Consider the following 20,926-nt stretch of genomic DNA (forward strand, 5'->3'; position numbering starts at 1 on the left):
AATGCATGGCCCACTGCCCATGCTTCACCAGAGAAGTCAATACTCTTTATGCAGGAGCAAGGATTCTAGTTTACCCTTTTACGAGGAGGGCAGCATAGGGTTGAGAAGCCTGGGCTCTGAGGAGTACAGGAGGGCTGCTAAGAAGCAAAGAATACAGTTTGGGAGACATCTCTTTACTGGTAAAGAAGGCTGCTGCCTAGAATGTGAGAGGCTTGAAGTGTAATGGGTAGGAAAAAAAAAGAGGATAATGAAAGAAACTGGTGTCAGTGTATAGTGGTTGTTTATGGATGTGCAGGTACATGTGTGTATGTGATGGAGGATGGTCATCTATGTGTTACTTTCATTGGTTAATAAAGAAACTGCCTTGGCCCTTTAATAGGACAGAAAATTAGGTAGGCAGAGTAGACAGAACAGAATTGTGGGAGAAAGAAAGCAGAGTGAAGCAGACTCTTCAGGCAGTCGCCATGCCTCTCCTCGCTGAGTCGGACGCAGGTTAAGATCTCTCCTGGTAAGCCACCCCTCGTGGTGCTATACAGATTACTAAATATGGGTTAAAACAAGATGTGAGAATTAGCCAATAAGAGGCTACAGATAACGGGCCAGGCAATATCTAAATGAATACAGTTTCCATGTAATTATTTTGGGTAAAGCTAGCCGGGTGGTGGGAAGCAGCCCGCCAATCCTACTACATGTATGCATGTGCATATGAGAGAGAGGGAGGGAGAGGGGAAGAAGGAGAGAGATTGGGAGAGGGTGAGAGAGATAGAGAAAAAGGGGACAAAGGACAGAGGACACCCCAGAATTTCATTTCTCACCTTAATTTTGAGATGGTATATCTCACTGGGCCCCAACTTGCGTAGGCCAGGCTAGCTGGAGAACAAGACCCAGAGAGCCACCTGTCTCTGCTTCCCCACTACTGGGATTATAAGAGCATGACACCATGCTTGGTCATTTTTTAAAAAAAAACATGGGTTCTGGGGATTGAACTCAGGCCTTCATGTTTGCATTGCACCAACTGAATTGTCTCCCACCCCTGCTCTTTTTAAAGTAATATTTTAAAACAACAATTAACTGAGCAAGCTCACTCAGAAAAAATTTTAATAGTGTTATTCACGCTTTCAAAACACTTTTCACCATGATCAGTGTGGTACTGAAGGCTTGGCTAAAATTATAAAGCACTAAGCCGCATTGATACTAAGCATTAAAAAGAAAAAGAGGGTGGAATGCCAACTTCGAGTCTTCAAGATAAGAAGAAATACTAAGGTCCGGAGCTGTTTCAGCATCTCCCATACTTCAAAGACTCCGCAGCTGGCAGTGATTCCACTGTTTCCCTAAGCTTGGTCAAGGTGGCTACAGAAAGTCAAACTTCTGCAAACCCTCACAGATGGAACATTTCCACTGGCCTATTTTGGTATAAATATTCATCAAGGGGTAGAAAATTGAACTAGATATGGGTCTGAGCTAGAAGCTGCTTGGCCTCTATTTCAGCCAGCCTTCAGTCATTCTTCAAGAGGACCAGCTCTTCTAAGATGTAACTGCTGTTGTTTGGAGACCAGGGCCAACTGTCTCCCAGCCTATGGAAATCCCTGGAGTGTGTCTTCAGGGAACCTTGGGCTGGGAAGTGATGGCTGCTAAATTCACAGGAAGGCCCGAATTGGTTCTTAGGAAACTGGAAATATATCAAGGAGGTGTGGCTCGTCTGCATCCTGTGGCCATTGCTTTCATAGATAAGGGAAGATAATCTGACTTTGGACATAGTCATCAAAAATTCTGAGTTCAGTTTGGCATGCATCTCACTAGTTTCCTTTTCATCTTGAGATATATCTTGGGTACCACCAAGGACAGCATCAAGGTGTCTGCCTTCCTCTACCCCTGCATCCCACTCCTCATTTGCTGGTTCTGGTTTGGCTCATGACTATAAAGGCCAGAGAGTCGGTAGTGTGGCATGGGGCCCCACCAAGGGAGAGGAGCATGGTTTTCTTTCTCTCTTATACATCTGTATCAGACCCTCTACTGTCATGCTCCCTTTTTCTCTTGTATCCTCTCAGGAATGACTGTCTCTGTCAGGAGAGGGGGCAATTCTCCCATTCCCTCATCTCCTTCTTGCCTGACTTTTCTCCATTACTGCCTTACTGCTGAGCCTTCCTGTGGACTGCACTAACAGGGAACACACAGAGGAGAGTGAGGTGAGGTGGGGGATTCCAGCACAATCAGGATATCCTGGTACAGGCATTAAAGCAAGCAACTCAACAACTGCACATGTCTCTGGACCATTCGGAAGGTGACACATGTGTCCAGTAGGAAAGCAGATCAGTGTTAGCAGCTCAGAAAAGAGAGACCTGGTCTAAATTGCCGGCCTCACAGAGATGGGTGCAGGGAGACTAAGTCCCTCTCGACAAGCAGGTGTGTGTACAAAAAAGTATCTTTGGGGAACTGGTGGCAGATCATTCAGGGCAGGCTGGCCATTGTCAGGTCTGTGAGTGAAGAGGGAGCATCACTGAAATGGTAATTCCAGACTAATGGAAGGGAGATCTAAAAGCCACAACAGCAGCTCCTTGAGGCAGACTTCTTCCTTAAAGTGGTATCCACCAGGCTGCTGCAGGAACTCAGCCCTCAGCCCTGCGGTTCCCTAATCATCTGCTCACAGATCCATCTTTATTCTTAATTATTGTTTCTCAAAACCAAACAAAACTCACACAGACCTTTCCTCCCTTTGTGCATGTATTATGTTGCCTGGGTGCATGCTGTATGTACATGTGTGTGCACGTGTGTTTGTCATGGCATGCATGTGAACGACAGAGGGCGGCCTTGGGTACTGGTCCTTCCCTTCCCCCCCTTGAGAGACAACAGAGACAACATCTCTTGTTCACTGCTGCATATGCCAGACTAGCTGGGTGGTGAGCTTCTGGTTCTCCTGCACACAACCTCATCTTCCAGAAGGATCACAGGGATTGCAGATGGGTCTGCCACTGTGCCTGGCTTTGGACTTTAAAAATATTAAAAAAATCTCAAGTATTCGCTTGATTACTTTATATGTGTATCCCCTAAGATCACTAACCAGATAAAATATAGAAAACCTACATTCCAGAAAGTTTCAAAATTCCCCTTTCTTGGTATTAACCCTCTCTTAGAAAGATAGCTACTATTCTGAGTTCTAGCAATGTAGACTTCTTTTTCTCCCTTTCTTGAACATCATACAAAAGATATTCTATGGTACTATAAAATTTCGTTTCTTACTCCTTGTTTGAGGTTGCCCAGGTGGTTGCATACATTATATTAAAAAATTACTTTAGTAGTTTCTGTTATCTAAATAGCCATTCTCATGTTAATGGGAGATTTGAATGGTTTCCAATCAAGGGCTATTGCAGGTAAATATCATTCTAGATCTAAAAGTGAAACTGCCACAGGGGTAGCCGTCAAACCCCACGAGAAGCTTCCTGCAGCTTCTGGTAGTATCATTTTATTTTTTTTATTCTCCCTGGCAACATCATGTGACTTCTAGCTGCTCCACTTTTTCCCAGACCTGATAATATCTGACTTCATTTCAGCCTTCTTCTGTGTATCCAACACAATCTCATTATGCTTTTAGTCTGTATTTCTAATTGAAATAAAAATGCCAGACTCCCTTTTCTGCATGTACAAGCTATTTAGGCCTCTTCTTGATGTACTTTGTCCAGTCTTCATCTTTAGGGGCTGGAGAGATAGCTTAGCGATTATGAACACTTGCAGCTCTTGCAGTTGACCCAGGTTCAGTTCTCAGCACCCACATGGCAACTCTCAGCTGCCTGGAACTCCAGGCTCAGAGGATGTGATGCCCTCTTCTGGCCTCTATAAGCACCTGCATGCACACGATGCAATATTGATATGCAGGCACCCACACATATGCTGATCATTTAAGTAAAAAGATTTTTTAAGTTAGACATTTAGAATCAATTTGTGAAATATATATATATATATATATATATATATATATATATATATATTTGACAACTCTTTGTCAAATGCATCCACGTGTGTAACACTTGAAACTTTTTCTTTTTGTGCATTACCTTTCATCTCTTGGTGGTATCTTTTAGAGAAAGCAAGGTAATTTTGATTGACAGATCTCTCATTTATTTGTTGCATATTCCCTCCAGAAGAGAAGTCACAGGGGTACACAGTCTTGTATTGTACCTCTATTCTATCCTATCCTATCCTATCCTATCCTATCCTATCCTAGCATTCCATATGGTAATAAACTATGAATACTCTGCAGTTAATAAATAGCATGTGCATGGACTTAAGTGATGTCTTACTTGGGATGGTATTTGCTGTGCAAGCATGAAGGTTTGATTCCAAGCACACATATAAAAGCTGGGTCTGGTGGTGCATGCTTCTGGGGAAGTGGAGATAGGTGGATCCCTGTGGCTCACTGCTCTACATGTATATTGCATACACACACACACACACACACACACACACACACACACACACACCTGAAAACCTCTGTGCTATCTCTTTGATTTAACAGAAATTATTATTTCTTTCCTTACTCTTCCCAGGTTTTATGTACACAGCTTCCCCACCTTTTTGATGAATTGGGAACAACAGCACTGAATTTTCTTAAGTATTGCCCAGGAGTGTAGGAGGGTTTCTCTTAGTAATTCACTGGCAATTTTATTATTATTATTATTATTATTATTATTATTATTATTGTTATTATTATTATTAATGGAGTTTCCATTTTAAAGTCCTTTTCTAAGAACAGGATTGTTGGTGGCACAGAAGTACATGAAGATAGATGGAAAGAATCCCTCCCAGACAGAGAAATGACACAGCTTGCAAAAGTGGTCCCCAGATCAAACTTCAAGGAAGTCTGTGGAAAGTTTATGCTAGGTATCCTAGACCTGAAAAGTGACCCTGGAAATGGAAGCCTCGACTTTCAGCCTGACCAGTGTGAAAGACTTGGCAGAGGAACTGGAAATAGAGTTTTAGGAAACAACTGGCCATGACCTGGAAGCAAAGAGAGCTGCTGGGGAGAAGCTACAGAGTCAGAGGTTCTAGTTCAAGAGAAGGAAGAGCTTTCTAAGGATTAGAGAAGTTAATAAAACAAGCAAGCAAGCAAACGAAAACCAGATCTACTCATGAGCTATTCTCGTTGCTGCACTGATGGTTCTGGCCATGGAGGTTAGGCCGAATAGTGTTTTGTTTTTGAGTCAGGGTCTCAGGTAGCCTGAGTGGCCTCCAACTTATTATTTAGTTGAACTTCTGATGCTTCTGTCTCTACTAACGGAGTCACCACACCTGCTTTATGCAGTGCTAGCAACAGAACCCAGGGCTTCAGGCGTGTTAGCAACTGAATCACATGCCTAGATACTGTGGCACCCTGATTTCTCCGATTCCTCTTCCTCCTCCTTGTCTCTGTGCTGGGCCTGTCCATGCTAGACAAATAGTTTGCTGAGCTACATTCCTGACCTATTAGTACTTCAACAAACTAGCCTTGGGACCTTGAAAAAGTCACTTGGCCTTGCTGGGTCTATGGCCTCGTCCATCCAGCAAGAAAACTGAGACTCTCTGAGGTCTTTCCCACCCTTTAAAACTAATTTCAATTGTGTAAACGCAGAGCACCGGCATTATTGAAATAAGAAAACAGTGATTTTTCCCTGGGATGGTCTTAACCTTGGGCCCCAGGAAAGGTAAAGGTGGTGATTACAAGTCTAATTAGCTACAAATCTTATTCTGGGACTGTGTTTTCCTCCTGAGCTGTTGGGGCCTGTTGGTTGTGTAGGAGGACAGACTTGAGTTCCTCTATTAAATCTTACCCTTTTTTCAAGTCCTTGCAAATATAACTATGATGACTGTGTTTTCATTTTCCAAAAACTTGGCAGCAAATCCTCAGGGTTTTTTCGGGGTCATATAGTCACATCCACCACCCGTAACTAACAAAAATCAAGAACAGTCAGGCTAGTGACTTTTTTTTATATTCAGCCCTTGTACATTTCACTGTGTTCTGTCACTTGCTCTGAAGTGCTTTAAGGAAGAATCCAAGTCAGATCTGAAGAAAGAACCATGTGATAGAAAGCATGGTGTGTAAGATTCTGAGTCTTGAGGACCATGGATCTGCCTTTCAGAAGGCTGATTGTCATCTGCAGGGTATATCAAGACATCTTCTCCATTGCCAAAGTGGCCATCCCTACTATCTCACCAGCCCGGTGTGTCTTCCATGAGAAAAAGGAACACATTTTCAGATAAATAAAAGACACACAGCTGGAACTGAGTACTACCATGGAATGCATTTCTTCACAGGTTGAGACAGCTGCTACCCCTAAGTTAGGCAGCAAGTGTGATGGGGAATATTAGCATCAGATCTGGAAGGCAGAAAGCAGAATCGTGGCCTGGTCTGTGTCCATCCTCATCTTTCAATACACCGCTCAAACTGTCTTCTTGGAGAGACTTCCCTGACCACCCTGGGGGAGATTAACTTCCTCTCTCTTCCCCAGACTCACTTTTCTACCTCCAGTCAGGACAATGCTGGGATGCTCGGATGGTTTCTCTTTGGAAATCATCAAGTTTGTGAGTCCTTTTCTTCCACTTCTCCACTCTCAGGCCAGCAAGTAATAACTGTGTAATACACACGAACAAACTAAATGCTCATTCCCTCATCTCCCTTCTTTTTCTTTCTTTCTTTCTTTCTTTCTTTCTTTCTTTCTTTCTTTCTTTCTTTCTTTCTTTCTTTCTTTCTTTCTTTCTTTCTTTCTTTCTTTCTTTCTTTCTTTCTGCCTGCCTGCCTGCCTGTCTTCCTTCCTTCCTTTTTCCTTCCTTCCTTCCTTTTTTCCTTCCTTCCTTCCTTCCTTTTTTCCTTCCTTCCTTTCCCTTCCTTCCTTCCTTCCTTTTTCCTTCCTTCCTTTTCTTTCCTTCCTTTTTCCTTCCTTCCTTCCTTCCTTCCTTCCTTCCTTCCTTCCTTCCTTCCTTCCTTCGACAAAGTCTGACTATATTGCCCCAGCAAACTAGTACTTGTTATATAGCCTAGCCTGGCCTTGAACTTGTGGCAATCCTCTTACTTCAACTTCCTGAATCTTAGGATCACAGGTGTGAACAATCATGCTTAGCTTAAAAAAGTAAATTCTTGTATTTGATCAAATCAAATGTGGGTAAAAGAGTTTCACCAGCATAATATTTTATTGTCTATTTAAGATTTCACTCTTGTAATGTCTTCTAATGGTGATGATAGCTACATTTAACACAGTTGTTACATGTCAAGCACTATGCTAAGGACTCAAAAGATCATTGTAAAGAAAGGGGTTTAAGGTACATTTACCGATGAAGAAACTGAGGCTTCTTTCAAAAATGACTTACTCAAGACATTATAAAATGAATAGCAGGTCTCAATTGAGTCTTCTTTGTCTACTCTATCACCACACATATATGAATATATGCTTTTACATATATATGTATATATGTCTGTGCATACACAGACATATATATGTGTAATGCTGTTAAAGTTTTATTTGTGAAGGGAAGGAACCTCCTGGCTATCTGATTGGAAAGTATCTCTTCTCACAATACTGTTTTAAATGCACAAGTTAAAATCCCAAAGAAAGTCAGTATTATTGAAATTATATAAACACATAAATTCAGAGCTGTAGATATAATAATATATGAGCCACTTCAAATATTATTAGTTAATATTGGTGGCTATCATCAATATCTTTTCAGAGCAAGGGTGAACATAAATGATATGTCCAAATTCAACTCAGTTAAATAATCACTGATATCCATTGGTATTTAAGGCCCAGGACTCATAAACTTTCAGGGCCTTTGCCTTCATTCCTAATAAGAAAATCCTATCTTTCAATGAGAGAGTAAAAATATAAAGATGCAATAGTTTTGCTCACTAAGTTGCCTGGTAGCCCCTGGTGTAGCCACAGATCTCTCATTAAAAACACATCTTTCTAATGATTGAGAATATAGTTCAGTGACAGAAAATCTGTCTAGAAACCTCAGGGCCCTGGGTATGATCCTTAGTACTGAAAAATAAAAGTAAAATGATTTAGCCCAGGATAGTGGCACACACCTGAAATCCTGGAACTTGGATGACCGAGGCAGAAAAATGAGTCAAGACCAGCCTCCACTAAAATGGGTGAGACCCAATTTTAATAAAGAAAAAGAAAAGTATCCCTGCCTTTATCTACCAGGAGGATTCCAAAAGAATCTCCCTTACATAAATCCTTACCCACTGTCCCTCTTGTTAGAGTCAAAGTACTCTTAAGAAGGAATCTAGATGGCCGCAGAAGCCAGCTGAGGAGGGGAACATAAGAGTGTCTTGGGAGGTGGGTGGCTGTCCTCCAGGATGGGGACAAAGCTGGGATCTTCTTTCCTTCTACCTCCTGTAGCCAGCAGATTACTTGAGCCTGTCACCTTGATGGTCAGGCTTATGAATCAGTGGCTAGAAATGGCATTTAGTCATGTGGCCCAAATAGATGGTGTCTTCTTAAGGACAGGTTTCTTATAGGGCATTACTCAGCCAGTAGCCCTTTCTCTGTTGTTTTTTTCTTAATCCTTTGGTGTCCCTGAAATCAACACAATGAAAAAAAAATACAACCCAGGGAACAGCAGTCTTTGAGGACATGTACTTAGACAGACAATTGGTCTACCTCTCTATCTGCAAGAATGCTAAAACTAGGTACTGGTGGGACCCAGGAGCTACTTTTTAACTCTGTTTCTGATGGTTGTTTTCCTAAGAGTCCTGTTTAGGATATAAAAAGTGGGTAAAGAATTGACACACTCCACTGTTAAAGTAAGGTAGCATGTTCAGGGGTTCTCTGAAGGTACACAGTCTGGGAGATGTGAGGATAGAGAGGATTATGGTGCACACATACATACATGTGAATGTGTGTGTGTGTGTGTGTGTGTGTGAGAGAGAGAGAGAGAGAGAGAGAGAGAGAGAGAGAGAGAGAGAGAGAGAGAGAGAAGTCAAGAAATACACAGAATCTAGAATATTGATAATGTCGGGCCTTTCTTTAACCATATGAACTCCCGATTAAAGTCGGCATGGTAGGAATCCCAGAGCTTTAAAATTCATTGTATAGTATGACCAGATAGTGGATGAAACCTAGTCAATGTTAAATAAATATTTGCACAGAAATAGATAAGTGGATTTCACTCGCCCTTGCAGGCAAAGGATCTAAGGGTGAGTGCCGGAGTAGGGTCACGAGGGTGGGGTTGGACCAGGCGAAGTCTCCTGTTGAAAGGTTGGCAATGAGGATTAAGACGGACTGCTGCTATTTCCATGATTTTGCATATGGTGCAGCCTGAGCATATTTATGGCCAGATCAAGTTTAGCTACAAAGAGAAGGTCCTGCAATCTGATAGCTTAGAAGCCGCCACATGTGATGTAGGCAAACTGAACTTGCTCTTCCAACATTCCAGCGCTTAATGACCTATGAGATTTTTGCTTTGTGCTGATGAGAGGGAATGCCAATAAGAGCAAGGGGGACAGGTTTATTGCTTGCTTACCTCATTAAACTAGCTTTTAAATGTAGAACTACTATTAGCCCGTGTTCTAAAATGAGGGGTTAGAGGTTCAGCAAGGATAAATAACTGGGCAAAAATTGTGGACCTGGTAAATGACAGAATTAGGTCTTATCTCTAGATCACTACAGTTGAAATACGTGGATCTCCCCCACCCAATGTGTGCATGTACCTGTATGTGCACACATACAGAGAGGCAATAGATAAATATCAAGTGTTTCCTTTAGCCACTCTCCACCATATTTTATGAGACAATATCTCTCTTTGGGACCTAAAGGCTCACCAAGTGGTCTTAAGTGACCAGTCAGTAAGTCTCAGAGATTCTCTTGTCTGGACCTTGGCCTAGGAGTACAGGAGAGACTACCATTTGAGTCTGTTCATCTCTTTGGCACAATGATTCGTTTGCATTTGTCTCCATAGACAGGTTCCACCCCCCACAGGATCAAATGTTTTGAAATAATAGAAAAAAAATTTATGAACAAACCACATGGATTTTCAAAAGCCACCTAGGCCTGAACATCCATAGTCTTTGTCCTTTTAAAGTAGAGAGTGGCTAATTTGATTTCTTCCCCTTTAGCAATATTATGTCCTTTTAAAGCATGCCGTTGTGGGATCCTGGGTTGTGGTTTTCTTGTCCTGATTCACATATTACTGGGCAAAGCATGAGTCAAGCTGACCAAGCATGTTGAGATGTACATTCTCCAGGGAAGCTAATATTCACACTAATATAGCCTGGAATCCTTGGGTCTAGTATCTCCAGGATTTATTTTAAGAATCAGGATAATAGGGTAATGATGTGATTCTTTAAATGGTTCCTGTACAAGATTCTTAGCTATGGAATATCATCAGCTTTCTAGAAAATCAGGAAGAACACACAAAGTTCATGCTGTAACCTGGAAATGGCTGTGAGTTGAAGAGGATGACATCTGGGAGTGCTCACAGATATCACAGGAGATCAGACGCCTGGTGACATTGGGCAAATTCTAGGAAGTTGTTCCTCAGACTATCACCGAGTTTAGTGAGTTGGGAGAACTTAGTATATGTGTGAAACTACCCTCTTTGGATAGGTGAGCTTCGGCTTTGTGATCTGAGAGACCCGGTTTTGACTTCTTAGCCTGTTCACGTTAGGCAAGTCATTTAAACACTTGGTCTAAATCCACTCATATGTGGAAAGGACACTGTTGTATTCACTTGGTGGTTCTGATCGTGTTGGTGTCAGAGTCCAAGTCAGGCATCCTGAGCATTCTGGAGGGGCGTCTACCCTTTCCCTCATTTGCTTTTCCCCCGAACTTGTCTGTCTTAACAGAGAACAGACAAGTCTCCTGGGAGGAAGGAATCCAAATAGTTGATAACAGTAAGAACAAACAGTCTTTTTTGAGGGAAAAAAAAAGGTGAACAGGTTCATTTCTCATAGAAAAGATCAGACTCCAGCAACAGAACTAATGTGAGAATTTGGCGCTTTGTGATTGATTGCCTTGTCATTTCTGAATTTGTGAAAGCCGGGATCTGGGCTGGCAGAGTGGCTCAGCGGGTACTTGCCATCAAACCAGAAGTCCTGAGTCTGAACTGAGAACCAATCAAACAGAGAGAATCAACTTCTGAAAGTTGTCCTCCTACATCTGCACTATGACATAACACACACACACACACACACACACACACACACACATGCACACACACATACCAAATAAATAAATAAAAATAATTAAAAATAACAGATGTCTCCCTCAAGTATCTAAACTTAGATACCAAATACATATGTGTCAACTATTAAAAAGAATCTTAACTTCCACAGACCCCTACTTTACCTTTGGCTCCAAGAGGAATTCCACAGATAGCATTTCCTAAATCTCCAAGAAATGTATGCTATTGACTTGCATGACATCAAGAATGTTCAGAACACCAAAAATATTTCAAGTGTAGTCAAGGAAGTCCCCTGATATTGACAGGAATCTTATAGAAGTGGCTTTTGACCCTACACCTGTCAAGGGGGTGACAGCTGCAGACCAGATCCTCTTGCTGTAAGATAAAGGAAGAAGAGGACAGTCTCAAAGGAAAGTCGTGAAGGGCAGCAGTTGTCTCTTCCTCTGCAATGCTCTAGAAGGCTCCTGGACAAGTCTGCTTTCCTGAGAATGGAGATTGCGGCCTGTTTTGCCACAATCACTTGTTTAGGAGATAGTCCGATGTAAAAGTCAGCAGAATGAAGGTAGAAGGAAACTGGATTTTATCTAACTTCTGCCACTTCTTAGGAAAATGATCTGTGCACTAGTCCTCCAGTGAGCAAATGCCCGGAAGAAGAATAATGACTACTTGTTCATTAGTTCATTGATTTTGAGGTGCCTGGGATAGCATCCAGGGTCTCAAGTGTGCTAGGCATAGGCTTTACCTCTGAGGTGCATCCCAAACCCATCACATGCCTGTGTTGACTGCAGTGATTCAGCCACCTGCTAGCAAAATGAATGTTTCGATGGTGTTGGGTAAGTAGTGGTGAGATAAGAGCATGCCAGGCCTGCTATGAGTCATGGCGAGTCTCTGCTTTATTATACATAGGCTATTTTGAATATGTGAGTAGGGAAGGCAGGCTGATTCTCCCACCCCAGGCCAGCACTAGGCTTCTTCTGGAACACAGTCGGCTCACTAGCATGTCCTCCTGAGAGTGCCCAGAATACAGGCACAAGAGACACACAGCAGGAGCTGGCTTTCTGCTCAGAGGAGCTCAGCTTGTTCTTATCCTGCCTCGGCAAGCCTGCGGTCATGTGACTTGAAGACCCCGCTCCCACCTCCGCAGGTGGCTGATGCCCTGCTACCGCGGGTTACCTGGGATCCCCTCACTGACCTTCTTTAGACACACCTGTGTGTTAGAATGAGCGCCTGCCCTGTGCAGAGGAGTGGTTTTCTGAAAAAGACTTAGAGAGGGCTGGCGAAATGACCCAGCAGGTGAAAGTGTTTGCCCCACCAGCCTCACTGTCTGGGGCTGATCCTTTGTACTCACAGTGGAAGGGGATGACTGCTGCCTGAGGGTTGTCCTCTGACCTCTGCACATGTGCTGTGGCACACACACACACGCTTGCAAGCGCGCACACACGCACAAATAAGATAAAATAAAAAACAACCTTGGTTAATTTCCCCCTTTCAGCTCCTTTTGGGGACAAGCTGTTTTATACACCTATGGGCATACCTCCAACGTGTTGGCTATTAAGGTCTTTAAGTGACAGCTTAATATGTTTTTTAAGAGTGGGGGAGCCAGTGACATTCTTGAAGAGTCCTGTTTGTGTTGGACTGGGCTGCCCAAGCCATGTGCCAGAAATTTTGCACACGGCTAGAATTAGAGGTGAAAACAGGAAGGGCTTTGGACGTAGATGAGAACAATCCTGGATAGCCCAGATAGCCATGAAGCATATAATGTGGAGCAATAATATGTAGAGAAAGATGTCTAGTTGAACCTGGACATAAAACTGGTTATCCCATCTCTTACTGCTGCATGGGTGTTATGTGGAGTAACAGAGCTCTTTAGAGCCAGCACATTGGCACATGCAGCAGTCTGAAATCTCTTTGATCTCGTCCATTCTAAATCCCTACAAAGGTCTTCTGGCTATCAGGGCATCTTTCAGAGCCTACTAGGCTTCTAGGCACCACTTCAGCAATGCCTGGTCAGTACTTTGACTCCTCTGAGCCTCAGTTTCCACATCTAAAAGGTGATAAAGAGCTTCAAGTGCTACCCACCAGACCCCCAACTCTATATCTCTGGGGCGAACTGCTCACTGAGTGACCAGGTTCAGAAGGAGAGACGTGATTCTGCACGGACGCACTTTCTATGTGTTGGTTGGGAATGGAAATGAGATCATTGGTCTTTGCTCCAGATTACCAAGGGGTGTGGGCACAACTGGCTTAGGTATAGCCGAATGCAAGTTGGTTACTATTTCCTTGGGACAGCAAAAATTAAAGCATGTATCTTCTTGTATCCACATGCTTTCAAAATGAAAATCACCACTAAACATCCTAATAGCTGATTTTGTGTGCCTCTGTGTGTGAATATATGTATAGTATTTATACACGTTCGCATGTGCGCAGGTGTGTGTGTTTGTGTGTGTGTGTGTCTGTACAAGTGGTTGTGGTGGATGATGGCCTAAGGCCAACCTTGGCTAGCTTTTTCTCCAGAGCCATCCACTTTGTGTTTCTGAGACAAGGTCACTCACTGGAACCTGGAACTTGTCAAGCAGGCTAGACTCGGAGGCTAGCAAGTCCCAGGGATCTGTCTTTCTCTACCTCTCCAGTGCTGAGATTACACAGATATTCCATAACTATTTATGTGGGCACTAAAGGTTGAACTCAGGTCCTTATGATTGTGTGGCAAACACTTTACCAAATTAACAGTCTTCCCAGTCCCACTGATGGGTGATTTCCACTGAGTGCTTTGATGCTGCGCCTTTAATATACATCACCTCACTAATTATCACAGTCAGTGTGAGAAGTCAATGCCATTATTGACTTTAGGACACCAACACCACCAACACAGAAGTTAATCACCTTGCTCTAGTGCACATCTAATAAGTGGTGGAGCTGGGATTTGAACTCAGATCTGATGCCAAAATCTGTGGCAGTAAGCAGAATTCTTAATAAGCATCAGAAGAACAAATTTATCCTAGTGATTGGTTCCACCTAGAGACAGGCATTTGGCCTTCTAGGCTCTTTTTCTGCCAAGGAATGTTGGCAGTTTCACCATGCCCAGGGACCTGCCTGTCCTGGGGGGGAATATCTTCTCTTCCAAGAGAAAAGCAAATAATGGCTCAAGAGCCAGTGGCTTGGGACTGCTCCCCAGCCTCTGCCCCTGTGAATGAGAGCATGCATCCCACAGCTAGAGAGGCCAGCAGCCTGTCTGGGCTCAATCACATGATCTCCAAGGCCACTCCAGTCTGGGATTTTATATTTTCTTTTGAAGACCTTTTTTATGACTTCCCTGCTGCTGGGGATTCCCATCCCTCCCAGTCCTTGGGGGACAGGGCAATGGGGACACTGCAATCCATTTCACATTCTGTAAATAAGTCCTTTGCAACTCTGAGTCTGAAACTGGTTCAGAATGTCTAAGTGTGATCATGCTCCCCGAGGCCAAATGTTGTAAACCCCCCACAGTTGCAGATTTTTAAAATAAATATGCAGTAAACTCTTTCAGTGTGCTGTTGATAGGGCACAGTATTTAGCCACTACCGCACCATTCAGCAAGGCCCTCTTATCTCAGGCTCCTTCCCTTCCCTTCCCTCCACTCTTGAGGTTGAAGACATTGGTTAATCCACCCCGCGGTGATCTTCCCCAATGGTTGAAATTCCAAGAGGTAAAAAAATAGCACCCCTTTCATCTCTACCCACTTCATTCTTTCTCTAAGCCTGTAATTGGATCTAAATGGAAAATAAAACCTTTGCAGACCAAGGAAGTTGGCACTAGGCAGGGACATGAAGAGGAACATGTTCCATCTCTGACCCAGAGAATCACACCCTCCTATGCGAGGGACAATCAAAACAAGGCTCTCGCCAATCATGGCCTGGGCTTTTGATGAAGGGAGGAGGTGCTTTTATAGACTTCATCTCGCATTCTATGATGTCAACCAGCTTATAGTAACACTCCCCAAATCACTTGACCTCTCTGAGGACAGAGAAAGGCTGTCACACCCCTGAATTCTGGTACTTTGACCGAATTTGGGACAGCAATCCGAACATACCATACCACAGTGCTACAAGTGGAGAGATGACCCCACAGGCACCCTGAGCAGCCACTGTGGGCTTAGCCGCCAGACAGTCTGCACTTTAGTTATTTTGAATCTCACCGTAGGCATGTGATGTAGATGCTAGATTGGAACAGAGGTGAGAAAGAGTGAAGCCTGTCCTCAAATCCTTAAGAAAAACACAGTTCAGTAAGAGCAAAGCCTGAATACAACCGGGAACCACCAGGCATCCCCCTCACTCAGGTTTCATTGTTCCGCGAATTCTGGAGGAGAGGGGACACTTGATTCTGCAAATAGTCTGGTGAATGCATCAGGGAGATGCCTGGATTAAGTCTGATTTGATGCCATGTGCACAGGGACGTGGAGTGGGAGGGCAGGAGGCCTGGGGCTTCCTCTCTCTCCCTCTTTTCTTCGCGTCCTCTACTCATGCCTTTCTTTTTTTCTTTCCTTTACCCCTCTACCTCCCACCAAGTGTCAGCAAAGGAGGATTTTGCCCTGCAAGATGAAATGTTCTGAAAGCAGAGCTTAATAATGACTGCTTGGGGGAGATTAAGCTACACCGTCAGCATTGCTATTAAAACTGTTGGGGTGTCTCTCCTCCATATAGCATAAAGAGGGCAATTGCGACTTGCTCGCTGTTGTACAGCTAAAATGTGGCAGACCCAGGGCCAGGGTTTGAACACTTCTGCCCCCAGGAGCTACCTTCCTGTGACCCTGTACTTCCTATTTCTCCATGTGGGAAGCATAGGTTTGTCACTGCTGCCTTCCTGTCCCCTGTGTCTTCTCAAAGTCCAGTCTGCTGCCTTCAGGGTGCCTCAGGTAAGTAGGCAGTCAGCTTGGAGCTGTAGGCATTGCTGCTGGCCCCTCCTGCAGCAATCTACCCGTGACCTTCTGGGCTCTGGGCCAGCTTTTCTTGAAAGGGAAACGTGCAGACCCTAGGGACAGAAATTAGTTCCCTGTGCTAGAATGGCTACCACTGCCAACAGCACCAAAAGAAACTGTTCTGTGTGCTGGAGAAACCACACAGCTTTGGGAGGGTAGCAAAGGGGGAGGGTGTGTATCACAGACTCCCAAACTTCACTAAAGCCACATCAGGAAAGCAGAGAAGCAAAGGGGACAGGGTGGGGAAAGTTAGGGCATTTCCCATGATCACAAACAAGCGCTTGTCCCTGCCTCCTAAACTTTTACTTTAATTCACCTTTAATCAGAGTCAATAAAGAACCAAGACTCAGTGTAAATACTTTTCTTAACGATGGCTTAACGAGTGGATTTGAGACATGCGTCTGTTAACTCAAATAAGTATAACCACCTAATTCAGTTTTTTTTTTTTTTTTTTTTTTTTTTGTGCGTTGTGTGGATTTGACGCATCCCTTGGGGTGTTTCTAGGTACTCTGTGCAACTGAGAGCAAGGGGAATGGGAGGATACACCAATACAAAGGGATCTCGGCTCACCTTTTGTACTCTGGGGTTGAGGTCCTTAGCACCTTCGCCATCCTAGGAATGCAGAAGAAACAGTTCCTGGCTTCTCAGACAGGGGCGGGAGGGTGTGCAGAAGGGACACTGCAGCTGGTGGGTCAAGTTCAGGTTTGTGCGCTCAGTCGGCTGCTCTGGGCTCAGCACAGAGCCGCCGTCTGCTTTAATTGGAGAGCGGGACTCCCTCTAAAACGTCGCCAGCCAATGCGAGTGGGCGCCCACTGGGGGCCAGCCAATCAGAGCAAAAGGCTGCTCCCCTCCCTTAGGGTGGCCTCTGCACGGAGGCTGAGAATGCAGCTAAGTTCTACCCTGACGTCAGTGCAGCCGGCGGCTCTGCCACCTAGGGCTCACATCTGTCTCCTAGGCGGCAGGAATCCCTTTCCACGCCCTTCTCCTTTAAAGGGCAAGGAGCAGAGGGAGGGGCAGATGAGACCCAGGCAGATCCATTCAGGTCAAAAGAGAGAGCAAATAGAAGAGCCAAGGTATTTTTAGTGAGCTGGTTCCAAAAATAAATGCTGAGCAGTGCTCTCTGCCCACCCTCTTCCTCCTTGTCCTAGGGGTACATGAGGCACGGGGTCGGCAGAAGCCTGGATCAACCCTAAGCTGGGTAAGGTCTCTAGTTATCAGAGAGAAGAGACTTTAGTAAATTAACATTTCTTAAAAACAACAATAATTACAAAAAAGTTTAAAATAACTTTTTAATAATGTGTTTGGCCTTCCCTTCTCAGAGGAAGAGAATACAATATGTTTTTACATTTCTCTTTCTCTCTCTTTCTGTGTGTGTGTGTGTGTGTGTGTGTGTGTGAGAGAGAGAGAGAGAGAGAGAGAGAGAGAGAGAGAGAGAGAGAGAGAGAGAGAGAGAGAGAGAGAGAGCACATGTGTATGTATAATACTACACTTAATGTGAAGGTCAGGGAATGGCTTGGAGAAGTCAGTTCTCCCCTTCTACTACATGGATTCCTAGCATCCAACTCAGATCATCAGGCTTGGCAGCAAGCACCTCACCCAGGGAGCTATTTCAATATTATAGCATCAGAATTACTTCATGTCGTATGATTATCACTCCAACTAGAAAGATGAGGAGACACCAAAGTTGCACTCTGCAACAAGACTTGACCTTACCTGTGAAGGCGAGAAAAGAACTGGCCTCAGGGGAGCTCAAGACTGTAGAAGATTGACTGTGAAGAGTCATAATTTTTACACAAATTGAGTCTCGCAAGTCTGGATGAGCAAGAGTCTATCTGATTTTTCTCATCCTTGAAATGAACTGTCCACGTTACATCTGATAAGAAACCCTGTAAGGCGCCGGGCGGTGGTGGCTCACGCCTTTAATCCCAGCACTCGGGAGGCAGAGGCAGGCGGATCTCTGTGAGTTCGAGACCAGCCTGGTCTACAAGAGCTAGCTCCAGGACAGGCTCTAAAGCTGCAGAGAAACCCTGTCTCAAAAAACAAAAAAAAAAAAAAAAAAAAAAAAAAAAAAGAAACCCTGTAAGTTGGCCAGGATTTCTTAGCTATGTCAGGCTGTTTGTTTCTGAGTCCACAATGCTGTCTGAGGAAACTCCCCAGACTTGGATTTTCCTGTCCCCTTTTATATGAGGCAGTCCTGCTTTATCTGCCATGAGGTGAGGTGGTCTTTCTACAACCCACAAGATCTCCAGTATGTTAAGTGGAAGATTGGTTGAAGGAGGCCCAATACTGACCTTAAAGTACATCCTTTAGTGTTGACTCCTTGGGGGTTGGGAATGTGGGTCACATACTGAAACTTCCTTATCAGAAGCTTTCTATTGCCTAATCCTTCATCTTCTTCAAGAATCTCAAATCATCCCTACCCCTTTCTGACTCAAACGGTGACTCCTCTTTCATATTCCCGGAAAAGACTATGCATTGGTGATTTTACCTCCCCCTTCCTCCTGCCCTAAGATGACAGAGAACCTATTTCTTTCTCACAGGTTTCTGCTATAATAGTTTTGTTTATTCCTAGCTCCAAGTACAACTATCAAGCACGATGGAGGAGTGTTTATGTGTTACTTTCATTATTAATAAAGAAAACTGCCTTGGCCCTTTAAGAGAACAGAAAATTAGGTAGGCGGAATAAACAGAACAGAATTCTGGGAGAGTTGGGGAGAAGCTTCAGGCAGCCGCCATAGTGGGTCTCCATGATTCTCCTCTCTGAGATGGACGCAGGTTAAGATCTCTCCTGGTAAGCCACACCTCGTGGCGCTACACGGATTACTAAATATGGGTTAAAGGAAGATGTGAGAATTAACCAATAAGAGACTACAAATTAATGGGCCAGGCAGTGTTTAAAAGAATACAGTTTCCGTGTAATTATTTCGGGTGTAAAGCTAGCCGAAATGTTTTTACATTTAAAGAGGGTTATGATATAGAGATGAATAATTTGCATTGGTATAGATTTTAAGGTCAATTTTGTTATATGTATATGTATTTCTGCTCTTGATTAAGGTATTGTGATTGCGTAGTTCATTTTAAAAACTGTAATGTATAATTAGGAAATATAGGTTGTTAATGGATAATCATCGATAATTGTCAAGCTTATAGTCATGTTAGTTAGATTTTCTAGATATATAGAGATATACTTTAGTTAAATAGTCATTCTTCATATTTTTTAATAGTCAAACTTATAGTCATGTTAGTTAGATTTTCTAGATGTGCATAGGTATATTTCAGATAGGCATTCTTCATATCTTTCAAAGACTGCAGAATATGGCATTTAATGTTTTAATAACTTAGGGTTTTTCATGACAATGAGACACGTCTGCTCCTGGCAGCACCAATCTACTTCAAGAGGAAGATGGGCATCGAAGAGGCTACTTATGGAGTTTGTTAGCCATTTTGGGCAAGAGAAACTGCTCTTGCCTGGACTGTTGCATAAACTGGACACAAGGAACCCACAGAAGAGGACTGCTGAACTTGCCTAAAGGTGAGATGGCCTTTGGGATTCCTGATTCATTAAAGAGTCTGTGAGACGTTCTGCAGGACACAGCAGAAAGTGACTGAACTGTCTTGGAATTTCCTGCTTCATGGAATGTCTGCTGGATACTTATGGGCCTGTAGGCTGAAGATGGATGCCCCAACGGTACAGAGGAACTTTGGGTGACTGTCCAGGCAGCAAGTTGTCTCTGTCATTTCTAGAGTTTGAAAGTTGCATATGACTTGTTTACTTAGGTAATATTATATCCTTCTGGAGTGTTTGATGGAGTTGAAGAATAATAGATAGTTATTAGCTTTCCTTAGTTATGATAAAAGATAAAATAGATCTAAATATTGTAACTGTAATACTTGCTTGATAACTGTTTTGTTATATGTAATTTTGCTATGTTAAAGTTAAAGCCTTTCTTTTTGTTTAAACAGAAAAAGGGGAAATGGTGGAGGAGTGTCTGTTACTTTCATTATTAATAAAGATACTGCCTTGGACCCTTTAAGAGACAGAAAATTAGGTAGGCGGAGTAGACAGAACAGAATTGTGGGAAAAAGGAAGCAGAGTTGGGGAGACGCTTCAGGCAGTCGCCATAGTGAGTCTCCATGCTTCTCCTCTCCGAGATGGACGCAGGTAGAGATCTCTCCTGGTAAGCCACACCTCGTGGTGCTACACAGATTACTAAATATGGGTTAACGGAGATGTGAGAATTAGCCAATAAGAGGCTGAAACTATGGGCCAGGCAGTGTTTTAAAAGAATACAATTTCCGTGTAATTATTTCGGGTTGTAAAGCTAGCCGGTGGCCGGGGTGGCGGGACGCAGCCCCGCCGCTTCTTTTCTACACAAGCATGTAAGGGAAGTTGAGGGCCCATTAGTTGGATAGATGAATAAAGATCTGGTTCTGGTGCGTGCGTGCATGTGTGTGTGTGTGTGTGTGTGTGTTCATGAGGAGGCCAGAGGACATCATTGGTGACTGTTTGTCAAAGGCTGGCAATCTATGGCAATGTTTCTTACTGGCCTGGACTTTGCCCAATAGGTTTGGCTGCTTGGCTAGTGAACTGTTAGGGATCCACCTGTCTCTGCCTCCCTAGTGCTGGGATTATGAGCATGCTACCACACCAGGCTTGTTTACATAAGTTTTGAGGATTGAACCCAGCTCCTCATGTTTACTAGTTGAGAGTTTTATGAACTAGGCAGTCTTCCTAGCTGAAATTCTGACGTTTCATTAACACTCATCAGGCCAGGTGAGATAAAAGAGCTGGCTTTGTCCACTTTGTTCAGACTTCCA

General features: G+C 43.6%; 1 protein-coding gene across 1 annotated transcript in view; it reads right to left on the bottom strand.

Annotated features, from left to right (window-relative positions):
- The window catches only part of Lmcd1 (LIM and cysteine rich domains 1), a 62,068-nt gene extending 45,245 nt beyond the window's left edge, over window positions 1–16,823 (bottom strand). The window contains exon 1 of the mRNA XM_038319780.1: window positions 16,679–16,823. The gene's annotated coding sequence lies outside the window, so the exon portion shown is untranslated. The remainder of the gene's footprint in view (window positions 1–16,678) is intronic.
- Window positions 16,824–20,926: the final 4,103 nt, after the last annotated feature.

Source organism: Arvicola amphibius, chromosome 2 (genome assembly GCF_903992535.2).
Source record: "Arvicola amphibius chromosome 2, mArvAmp1.2, whole genome shotgun sequence".
NCBI lineage: Eukaryota > Metazoa > Chordata > Mammalia > Rodentia > Cricetidae > Arvicola > Arvicola amphibius.